We start from the raw sequence: 12,837 nt of genomic DNA, 5'->3' as shown, positions 1-12,837 counted from the left end.
ACATACATAGTAATTCAATTATTGCTTCTCCATGGTAAATATTGTGAATAATATATCATTATACACCAAGTGAATAATTAGACAGGGCGGAAACAATATACAATAAAAAAAAATGAAAACAAAGCAACGATATTATTAACTTATTCTAATAAAATCAATATTTACCTTTTAAAAACATTCCACTCCTACACATATCTACACACTGAATCATTTCATCCTAGTCTACGCATAATAAAATTTTATGAATTTCTATGGCTTTTTAGTTAACTTAATTAAATTATATATCAAAAATGATTCAACATACTTCATCAGACGTATGATCAAGATCCTTTTACCAAAATTATGAAGTGTGTATATATATATAACTCCAATATAATAGAAACTACATTGGAATAAAATATTAGAATAAAAATCACATTGTAATATAATCCCAATACAAATTTACACTATAATTTTTTTCTATAATTTTAATAACATTAATAACATTAGTATGTGTATCATTTCATGATTAGGTTTTTCTATAACAATTATAAAATTTATAAAAAAAACTAATTTAATCGTACTAATTAAAATGAAATGTATATTATAATCCCAATAAAATTTACATTATAATTCTTTTCTATAATTTTAATAACACTAGTATGTGTATCATTTCATGATTAGGTTTTTTTATAACAATTATAAAAGTTAAAAAAAAAATTAATTTAATCGTATTAATTAAAATGAAATGTATATTATAACACTAGACAAAAGTAAATCTATATATTAAATTCTAACCGTACAAACATAACACTTTTCTTAAAAAAACCATGTTCAACACACTTGCAATAAAGTTGAAATTCATTTAATTTGTAAACTATTCAACAAACAAAAAACTAAACAAATATTACCATAAATATGGATCTCTAAGAAAATGTCAGCATTATATATATATATATATATATATATATATATATATATTTCTTAAAAAAACCATGTTCAACACACTTGCAATAAAGTTGAAATTCATTTAATTTGTAAACTATTCAACAAACAAAAAACTAAACAAATATTACCATAAATATGGATCTCTAAGAAAATGTCAGCATTATATATATATATATATATATATATATATATATATTTCTTAAAAAAACCATGTTCAACACACTTGCAATAAAGTTGAAATTCATTTAATTTGTAAACTATTCAACAAACAAAAAACTAAACAAATATTACCATAAATATGGATCTCTAAGAAAATGTCAGCATTATATATATATAGAGAGGGGTTAAATATAATGTGGCATTTAAGAAATTGCTTAGCATTGGTATATTTCAAATCACTATTTCAATAGTATTTTAACTCCATTTTTATTACTTTAACAAAAACAATAATTGTTTTCATTTCAATAAAAATTAGAATGTTAATTAAAATGAAAGAAAAAAAGTCTGATTTAATAAGAATATTTTTTTTACAATAAAATTATTGAAAATATAATGAGTATAACAATAATTTTAATGACAACAATTACGCTATTTCGTTTGAATCATTTAACACCAATAAATATTTATGATTTAATATTTTTATATTTGTATTATGTTTATATTATAATGAATTCCCAATGGATAGCTCAGTTGGTTGAGTACCTGTTGTTAAGTATCTCACCTATCGAGAGTTCACGGGGTCAAATCTCATTATAGCCCTTGGGGTTAGGACTTGCTACTTTGGCCAATGCGTAGATCCCTTCGGGTTGATCAACCTGGGCCAATGGGTATATATTTATATAATAATTATAATTTATCACATGATTAACTCTAGAGAGAACTTGTATTATTTTGTATTCACCTTTTTTTATTATAGGTTAAGTTACTCAATGAATTCACTATATCATTTAATCGCAATCAAGCCTAATCACTGATTAACATCATTGTTTACTCTACCACTTTAATTCAATAGTATGGATTAATAGTTTATTAGGAAAATTTTGATATTTATGCTTGCAATTTAACTTTACCCATCTCATAGCTACAATACAACATTTCATGTATTGTAATCTCCATACGTAATGAGGAGTCAAGATTATATTTAATTTCTAATGTTGAACAAGGCCATTTCCTAAGTTAACCGCTTGTTGAAGTTCATATTTCTCATCAATATTAATGGATAGCATGATGTAAAGGATTTGCTAAACTATATGTGGCAATTTTTTGTTTTCTAGCCATGGTTATAATGTTTACGTTGCCAATGGTTGTATCATATATTAATACATGAATAGACTTAATCCTTAACCCCACTTTCTAGAGTGTTCTACTGAGGTACTGTTGTGGCCACCAACAACCCCCCTCCTTATTTAGTATTAGCAATAACACTAAGTAAGTGGGGACCCTTAGTAAAAAATTCAAAAAATTCAATTAAGGCTTATGTATTCTACTCCTTAAGAAAACATCGCATCGTGCGGAGAAGATAGGACATTTCCTTGTGAGTAAAAGGATAAACTGCGAGAAGTGCGACGCGAATTCCATCGCATCACATGCATTAAGAAACGCTCATATTCGAAAACCTTAAAAAATCACCGATGGCCGATATGCGATATCGCATATCGCAAATATCGCATAAAAAACACATAACCATTTAACGATTGTAACAAATCTACGATCTTGCGATAACGCGATACTGCGATCTGCGATACTGCGATCTGCGATCTTGCGATCGCACGATACAGCAATCTGCGATTCTGTGATAAGCGCGATCGGGCAAGCCTACGATAACACATCTTGATGAAAATGCGATAACGCGATACTGCAATGATGCGATGCGAATCGCAGAAATTGTCCATCGCAAATTTTCCCCGGCTCAACATTCAAGAAAAGTTTTCCATAAACTAAAAATTGGATATGCGCTTTAATGAAAATTAATGAATGATACACCAAGTGTTAATGAAAGACAATTTTGTGTTTTTCGAAGAGTTAGTTCACGTCAAGTGGCATGTTTTTTGTACATCCATAGAGCTCAGAGCTTTTTGTCGATTTTTATTATCATTACTCTCTCCTCATGTGTGAACTGCAGGAATGAAAAATAGAAACAACATGAAGCAATGTGCAGGGAGCGATAAAGGGAAAGGGTAAAGCTACAATGCTCGGAAACAGACAAGTGATGCCCTCATAAGTAGATATTGCATGCAACAGAGCCGCAAATTCACAGAGCGCCGCAGAGCTATCCGTTACAGATCTTTCAGTCACAGCCATGGTTGAATGAGTAGTTGAACAATGCTGATATCAACAGGCGATTTAACGCTCAAGGTGAGAAGCTCACGAAAGTAGTATGTTTACAAAATTTTGAAGCTTATACCCAGTGAAGGAAAAGGCGCTAAAAGGCGAAAAACACACCAGAAAGGCTCGGATCAAAGAACGGAGGCAGTTTCCGATGCGCGATTAGTGCCTAGCGCTAATCACGCATCGCTGAGAAAATTGTTCAAAAAGCAAGGTCCCTAACTGCTCAGTCACCCATAAGCCCGGAAAACGCAAGAAAGCAAAGGCAGAGGCAATGTGAGGATTAACCAAGTAGAATTTGGATTATTACGGAGCATACACAGTAAATCCACATAGTCAGAGGATGACTCTCGAGTATATCTTCTATTTTGATGAAAAGATGGTGCCAGCTCTTGCCATTTCTGTTTTCTTAGCTCAACCAAAAGAGGAAGACAGTCAGCCGACTCTACCCAGGAAAATATTGAATGCTCGCAACATTAAGGAGCAAATGCAGAAATAGTTAGATATTCTATTTAATTTTTAGAAATAGTTTTGCTTAGAAAAAGGGCGGTCATTTAAACCGTATCCTGAATCTGTGTAATTAAGTTATTTAGTTAGTAGTATTTAAACCCTTCTCATGCATTTAGAGAAGGGTCCAGAAATTTATCAAAAGCGTGTCCTCAGAACATGCACTTTTGCACCGTCAGAGGAGGTTTTGGTGAATGAATGGATCAAGATTTGTTGATGTTTGCATTTGATATCTGCTACTGATGTTGCACTTTTGTACTCTTAGTAGATGTTAGAGAAAGGAGAGATAAATCATTGTCACTTGAAGCTTATGAGTAGGACCAGTCATAAATGGTACTTTTATCTCTTGACCATTTCTGCTTATATGTTAAAGTGATATACAGTTTTAGTTGTTTATATTCTATTGCATGAATGCTTGAGTTATCATTTGGCACTTTTGTACGGTGGTAGCTATTTATTTATGTTTAATGTATGAATAGCTTATTATGGGATATGTTGTTCACAACTGTTTCGCCTAACTTTTTATGCGAAGCAGTTCATCTTAATTGATTTCCTTTCTTATAATCGTTGAATGATCTTTATTACCAGTTGTTATTTGAAATTTCTTTAGATCGCATAATAGAAGAATTACATCCCGGGTTAGCATAGATTTAGATGTGTTGTTTATTAGATTACAATAGCATAGAATTAGATTAAAGCTTGAATTAGAATAGCTTAGATAGGGACTGTTAGATCAGCAACATCCAACTCTACACACACACACCCATAGATTGGGAAACTGGTCCCATTATCCCCAGTCAGACCCGTTATACCAAACGGATAAGAAGCTGCCAACGAAGGTCCAGATCGGGCAGGTATCCCCCTTGTTGTCGACCCCATTTTCGGGGCTTCAACATATTTGGCGCTAGAAGGAGGGCCTATGAATCGCAAGTAAATCCAAATCTGAATACCATTCTAAGAGTAAATCGCCCTCATCATCTCCCCCGACTTCACCATTACATTTAAATCCAGAGTCAGAAGTCGCTCGAGTATCAACCGTTGCTACACACCCTGATATTTCAGAACAATCTACCGTTGAACTTCCTGAAGTCGAATCCCTGATTCACAAACTTCAGCGATTTTCCATTTCTCCTCAGAGGTCTGATAAATCTCAAGGCAGCGTGACTTCGCAGTACAACACTGCTCATCCCCTGACCAGGCTAAAGAGTGAAAAGTTTTGCGTCCAGCCAACCGAATTACCTCTTCCCACCAGGAAAAGAGCGAGGAAATCACCGCAAGAGTCTGACAGTGAGACTCTTTTGTCTACATCATCCATCTCAACTACTTCACCGCGAAGTCAGCCATCCACACCTCCACTCTAGATCATCATCCATCCGTCCACTGGAACCCCCACAACCCCTCTTCAATCATCTACGATCATAGTATCCTCATCCTCCCAGCCACAGGGATCATCTTCTACACTTTCCTCTGTTAGCAGTTCAACAATGGCCCAGTCTCCATGGAATAACCCTGGGGCAGTCTTAATGCCTGCACCCTTGAGTCAAATACCGGCCCATCCTGAGAAATGGCTACCTAAATTCAATCCCGAGGCAGGCATGCTGGCAAAAGAGCACATAAACAACTTCATGGTTTCCATTAATCTCAATGGAGTTACTAATGAAGATGTTGTTGTTCGGCTTTTTCCCTATGCACTGCAAGGGACAGCCGGGTCATTGTACTTTTCATTACCCTCCGGATCCATCACAAGATGGGACATCTTCCAAGACCAATTCCTAACCAAGTTTGGTGATGAAAGGTCGACAGCAACGTTAATCAATGACCTATCGAATCTTAAAGCCAAAGCTAGAGAGCCTATCAAGGATTTCAATTTACGGTTCAACAAAATTTTCAACAAAATTCCTACTGCTTCCTAGCCCAGGGAAGAAGTACGATGTAAATGGTATATTACCGCTTTGCCATCGAACATAGCAATCTTCGTGGACAAGGCAAAAAAAATAACCTTAGCTGATAACATGAAAGAGGCGATAGCAGTAGAGAAACGAATAATAGCCCTGGAAAAGAGATCCGCGATAGAGGAACGTAAGTCCAAAAACGTCACCTTCAAGGAAGACTCCGAGAAGAAACAAGCAAAATATCCTTTTGATTTGGAAGGATTGCAAAAAGTTCTAAAGACCATGTCCAATGAGATGGTCGACATAAAAAGGCAAGTAGTAAAAACTTCTTCGAAAAAGCCCTACAGAGCTTTTAAAAGAGGTCCTTCAACAAATGCAAAGCCACCCAATGCCATTTCAAATGCTGAATCCGAGGAAGAGGAAGAGGAAATTACCACTGAAGGGCACACCGATGACGAAGAAGTTGTGGAATTACAAGGAATGTGGGATTTCATCCTCCCACAAAAAGAAGATCAAGAAGTATTTCCAGTTAGCACACGAAGCAAAAATCAGCTTGATCGTCCCCAAACTATCCCTAAGCCGAAGAGCGCAAGCTCTGCAACAAAGGATAAAGTCGCAACAAAGAAAACGACATCTAAAGCGACTCAAACTAGCCCAGTCCAAGCAGATGAAATGACTCCATCGAAAACAATGATAGTGTCGGATGAAATGGAGTACAATATGATGACATGAAGAAGACTAGGGCTAATATCACCCTTTACGAACTGAGCAAATTGAAACATCAATAGAAGATAATGAAGAAAGAATTACATGCCGTGCCAGTTGCCCCTTTGCCTGCCGCTGTACTTTCTCAAGCTTCCCACAACATGGGAAGACCTCCAACTAACGCGATCAATAAGATTGATCCAAATGACATCGCCTTAATTGGAGGGAGATCAAGATCTCATACTCCCCCATTTCTCCTTACTTATGAAATCTTCAATAAGAATGTGCACAATTGTTCGGTAGATTCTGGTGCTTCATCAAATATTTTACCCAAATCTATATGTGCCAAGTTAAATGTTCAACCACAGAAATCCGCAGTGCGCATAGTTCAGCTAGATCGATCTCAAGTCGAAGTGATTAGCGAACTAAATCAAGTAACCATAAGATTGTCATCCAACCCGAAGGTATGTCAGGTTATTGACATTCTAGTTGCCGATATCCCAGAATTCTATGGTTTAATTCTTAGTAGGGATTGGTTCGAGAAACTTCGTGGATACTTCGCAGCCGATTGGTTGCACATGTGGCTGCCCTACAACGGTAAACCGAATCAAATAAAAGTTGAACGAGAGCTACACTAGAAGTACATAGTAACGGAATTAGAGGGAGAAAATGAACCAGTAGCGTATAACAACAACATTATTGGAAATTACTCGGTAGATTCTTTCCTCGGCAATTTCAATGCTCATGCGTCACCCTATTTAGAACACTCTGTTTTGTCCCAAGTCGAAAATTTTTCTCAAACTGATAGTTCGAAATGTATCAATTTTTTAGATAAACCTGTAAATAAATCCTTGTTTTGGAAATTATTTTTTGATGGCTCTAGATCTAACGAAGGATCAGGAGCAGGATGCATTCTGATTAGTCTAGAAGGAGATAAAATCATGCTCACATGCAGACTCGAATTTGATTGCACAAACAATACAGCAGAATACGAGGCTTTGGTTCAAGGCCTGTACAAAGGAATCGGGTTAGATGTCAAGTATCTTCAAGTTTTTGGAGACTCTGAGATTGTGGTTAAATAGGTACGTAACACTATACATTGCTTATCAGGTCATTTAAAACACTATCAATCTTTAGTACAAGATCTGACTGAGCATTTCATAGCGTTTAATATTTCTTCAATCCCCAAACTCCAAAACGCAAGTGCAGACCTTTTGGCTAACGTAGCTTCTAAGCTTATTCCATCCGAAGATTTTAGTCCAGATAGATTCTCAATAGAATTAATCTTTAGACCGTCCATTCCTGACAACATCACAAATTGGAGAGTATTCAATGATGATCCTAATATCGTAAATTTCCTTACGTCTGAAGGATCCTACTCCAATCAAATAATTGATGAAGACCAGCACGATCGGCAATTGCAACAAAATAGCACTAATAATGTTATACCTAAGTTGGTGGTCAAGTTAGAAGACTTATACGATTTGAAAGATCGGTTTAAGAGGTATACCAATTCAAAACTCTACAGTTCAACCTTGAACTACGAATTAGTAACCCTAGGGACTAATGCTAAACCACAAAACATTAATCTAGGCCTCGGCCTAGCCCCTAAAGAGAAACTAGCATATATTCGTCTTTTGAGACAATATAAAAATGTTTTTGCCTGGAATTATGATGAGTTGAAAACATACGACACTTCTATCATCTAGCATACTATTCCCATGATCGATAACGAAAAGCTTGTCCAACAAAAGCTGAGAAAGATCCACCCCAATTTAGAAAATCAGATAAAAGCTGAGCTCAATAAGTTACTGAAAGCCAGGATAATCTTTCCCGTCAGACATTCCAAATGGGTCTCCAATATGGTACCCGTCAGAAAGAAAAACGGAGATGTTAGGATTTGCATTGACTTTCGGAACCTTAACAAAGCCTGTCAAAAAGACAATTTTCCTCTTCCACCTATGGAGCAGATACTGCAGGCAGTGGCGGGCTTAGAATTAATGTCTTTCTTGGATGGATTTTCAGGATACAATCAAGTGTTACTACATACTGATGATCAGTTGAAAACCACATTCAGAACTAAATGGGGCACATACGCATATCGGGAGATGCCATTTGGTTTGATTAATGTTGGTGTCACATTTCAGAGAGCCATGGACATCGCATTCAAAGGTTTATTCAATAAATCTGTAGTAATTTATTTGGATGATATAACAATGTACTCGAAGAAGCGAAACGACCATCTCAAAGACCTGAAACAAATCTTTCAACGGTGTTTAAGGTATGGAATTTCACTTAACCGAATGAAATCTTTTTTCACACTAAATGAAGGGAAACTTCTTGGATTCATAGTGTCAAAATCCGGTATTCACATTGATCCCAACAGAATCAAAGAAATTTCTGAAATATCCCTACCTCATAACAAAAAAGCCATGCAATATTTCCTCGGTCAAATCAATTTTGTAAAGAGATTCGTTCCAGATTTTTCACGAATCGTGTCTCCTTTGCAAACCATGATTAAAAAGAATTCAAATTTTAAATGGGGTCAAGATGAACATGAAGCATTCAACCTGATCAAGCAAGCTATTATAATGCTCCATCTTTAGCGACTCCGAATTTTTCAGGACCTTTTATTTTATACACATTTGCCTCAGATAAGTCATATGCTGCGATTCTAACTCAAGCGAATCAAGAAAAAGCGGAAGCTCCAATTTTGTTTTTAGCTCAAATTTACAGGGTGTTGAACTAAATTATTCAGACGTGGAGAAACAGGTTTATGTTGTTTTCAAAGCGGTCAAATACTTCAGACCTTTCTTACTTAAAACCCATACTAAGATCATAGTACCGTTTCTAGCAGTAAGGAATCTTCTAGTACAGAAGGATGTGGGTGAGAAAAGGGCCAATTGGGTTACTGCATTACAGGAATATGACCTTGAGATCAAACCAACAAACATTGTAAGAGGTCAAGGCTTCTGCAAAATGCTCGCTGGAGCATCGCAAATTTCTGAAATTCCATCTGAAGAGGTACAAATGTGTGAGGTAAGCCTAAACGATGAAAAATCATTATATGCTGATGTCATTTATTATCTTAAGAACGGGTATGCTCCTTCACACCTTGATCATACTAAGAAAAGAGCTCTAAGATTGAAAGCTAAACAATATCAGCTCATAAATGATATTCTTTTTAGAAAAAATTATGATTCTCCTCTTCTTAGGTGTCTTGATAAAACTGAAGCTGAAAAAGTTTTGCAGGAACTCCACGATGGGCCAGCAGGCGGACACTATGCTGGAGATGCTACTGCACATAAAATCTTACGCGCAGGATATTACTGGCCCACGCTATTCAAAGACTCGCACACTTACGTAAGAAGATGCCAAGTCTGCCAAACTACTGCTGGAAGACAAAAGAAGTTGTCCCTGCCACTACAGCCGGTAAACATCGAGCAACCTTTCAGTCAGTGGGTCTAGGACATAATAGGTGAGATCGTTCCTCACTCTTCTAAGCAGCATAGATACATCCTCATGGCAACAGATTATTTTACTAAATGGGTAGAAGAAGTTCCGCTCAAGACAGCTAATTCTAAAAATATTATTGAGTTCATAGATGAATTTATAATCACTAGGTTTGGATTTCCATCCACTTTAATGTTTGATAATGCATCATACTTTTCTGGAAATGCAATGACTGAATTTGCACTTAAAAGAGGATTTAAACTTAAATATTTGGCCAATTACTATCCGCAAGGTAATGGGTTAGCTGAGTCAACAAATAAAAACCTAATCAGGATTATTAAAAAAACAGTTGACCAGAATCAAAAGAATTGGCACAAGGCTTTGATATATGCTTTATGGGAAAATAGGATAACGCAAAAAGCTTCAATCGGTACTTCTCCCTTTAATTTAGTTTATGGGAAAGAAGTGGTTCTTCCGACTCACTTAGCCTTTCCCTCTTTGTCTTTAGTACAATACATTGATGAAGTACCCACTTCCTCCTTACAGCTAAGACAAATGGAAATAATTAAATTAGAAGAACAATGAGAACAAGCTAAGAAAATGCATGCTCATCATCAAGCACTAGTAAAATCCTCTTTTGATTCAAACATAATGACCAGAAAAGATTTTCGGATGGGAGATTTAGTTTTAAAGTGGGATAAGGCTCATGAAGAAAAGGGCAAACATACAAAATTTCAAAGGATGTGGCTTGGTCCTTTTCAGATTGTTGAAGTCATAGGTCCATCAACATTTGTGTTACAGGATTTAGCAGGTAAAACGGATCCTTTGCCTGTTAATGGACAAATTCTCAAGAAATATTTCCCATAGAAGATTATTCTTCTATTTTTGTAGAATAGTTTTTCTTTTCATAATAAAACCAGTTGTGAGTGGTTACATTAGAGACACCAATTCTCTTTTAGATTTTGAACTTTTCGCTTGTATAAATAGCAAATCTTTCTGAAAACTGATCTTTATTATTGACAGATATAGTTAAAAACTTTAGCTTAGATATGATACTAGTTTCAACTTCAAAGAATTTGATGAAAGCAACCTTTAGAAAAGAAATTGTTTTATCTCAGCATAATGAAAGGTATCAATAACAAAATAAAGATTCTCCGTAGAACAGCTGTTTCCAAAAAACTCTATTATTGTCGTCCAGAGCTATCTTAAGGAAATAATGACTTCCTCCCTCCTAAGGAAAATCACAGCTTTCAGAGGGATAATCCAAGGATACACTATATCTTGAAGAATGAGAGGTCTCATCACGAGCCGGCTTATCATGATCACAGATATTATAACTTGCTGACTTTGCCAATACTGTCCACCACAACAGGGCAATGACTCAATATTGTTGCAATCAAAAGACAAGGGGTCTCATCATGAGCCACCTTGTTCAGCAAAGTTATAAATCAAGTGAGTGACTTTGTCATAATTTGGCTGCCAAACCAAGACATTGTTCTTTAAGAATAAAAATAAAATCAAAGCAATAAGTGTGGATATGGATTTTTCTATGAAAAGTTGTAGGTCACCTTCAGTAGGATACAGGATCATTGCTGGTTAACAGGTAACCCTGTCGAGGCTATAAATGCCTGCTGGCAGCATAGGCTCTACCTACGACAAATGAGCAAATTTAAAACTAGTTTACAGAGGAGACTTTCTTTTATCTTTACAAGACCATGTAATGGCTGATGTAAATACAAGGACTAGCTTGAGGAAGCAAATAATTAGAATAGAAAGAGGTTGAAACAAAATATCATTGACAGTTTAAAGCATAATGTACTCTATCTTTTCATAACAAAGTTTAATTTTCTGAAAAATTTTCTATTTTGGAAGTTTGAAAAATTCAATAGAAAAACAGAGAGAAATGGTTCTTCCAAGTGAATCACCAATTGTTGTGGCCACCAACAACCCCCCTCCTTATTTAGTATTAGCAATAACACTAAGTAAGTGGGGACCCTTAGTAAAAAATTCAAAAAATTCAATTAAGGCTTATGTATTCTACTCCTTAAGAAAACATCGCATCGCGCAGAGAAGATAGGACATTTCCTTGTGAGTAAAAGGATAAACTGTGAGAAGTGTGACGCAAATTCCATCGCATCGCATGCATTAAGAAATGCTCATATTTGAAAACCTTAAAAAATCGCCGATGGCCGATATGCGATATCACATATCGCAAATATCGCATAAAAAAACACATAACCATTTAACGATTGTAACAAATCTACAATCTTGCGATAACGCGATACTGCGATCTGCGATCTTGCGATCGTGCGATACAGCAATCTGCGATTCTGCGATAAGCGCGATCGGGCAAGCCTGCGATAACACATCTTGATGAAAATGCGATAACGCGATACTGCGATGCTGCGATGCGAATCGCAGAAATTGTCCATCGCAAATTTTCCCCGGCTCAACATTCAAGAAAAGCTGTCCATAAACCAAAAATTGGATACGCGCTTTAATGAAAATTAATGAATGATACGCCAAGTGTTAATGAAAGATAGTTTTGTGTTTTTCGAAGAGTTAGTTCATGTCAAGTGGCATGTTTTTTGTACATCCGTAGAGCTCAGAGCTTTCTTGTCGATTTTTATTATCATTACTCTCTCCTCATGTGTGAACTGCAGGAATGAAAAACGGAAACAACATGAAGCAATGTGCAGGGAGCGATAAAGGGAAAGGGTAAAGCTCCAATGCTCGGAAACAGACAAGAGATGCCCTCATAAACGGATATCGCATGCAATAGAGCCGCAAATTCACAGAGCGCCACAGATCTATCCATTACAGATCTTTCAGTCACAACCATGGTTGAATGAGTAGTTGAACAATGCTGATATCAACAGGCGATTTAACGCTCAAGGTTAGAAGCTCATGAAAGCAGTATGTTTACAAAATTTTGAAGCTTATACCTAGTGAAGGAAAAGGCACTAAAAGGTGAAAAACACACCAGAAAGGCCTGGATCAAAGAACGGAAGTAGTTTCCGATGCGCGA

At 36.0% G+C, this 12,837-nt stretch overlaps 1 long non-coding RNA gene across 1 annotated transcript in view; it reads right to left on the bottom strand.

Annotated features, from left to right (window-relative positions):
* Positions 1 to 12,837, bottom strand: part of LOC149266896 (uncharacterized) — a 93,064-nt gene that overhangs the window by 51,914 nt on the left and 28,313 nt on the right. The gene's annotated exons all lie outside the window — the stretch shown is intronic.

The sequence above is a fragment of the Pinus tabuliformis genome, chromosome 6 (genome assembly GCF_031772625.1).
Source record: "Pinus tabuliformis cultivar Carrire ecotype Pingquan chromosome 6, CPIR1, whole genome shotgun sequence".
In the NCBI taxonomy this organism is placed as follows: Eukaryota; Viridiplantae; Streptophyta; class Pinopsida; order Pinales; family Pinaceae; genus Pinus; species Pinus tabuliformis.
Note: the sequence above shows the minus strand (reverse complement) of the source record. Positions and strands in the feature narration are given on the sequence as shown.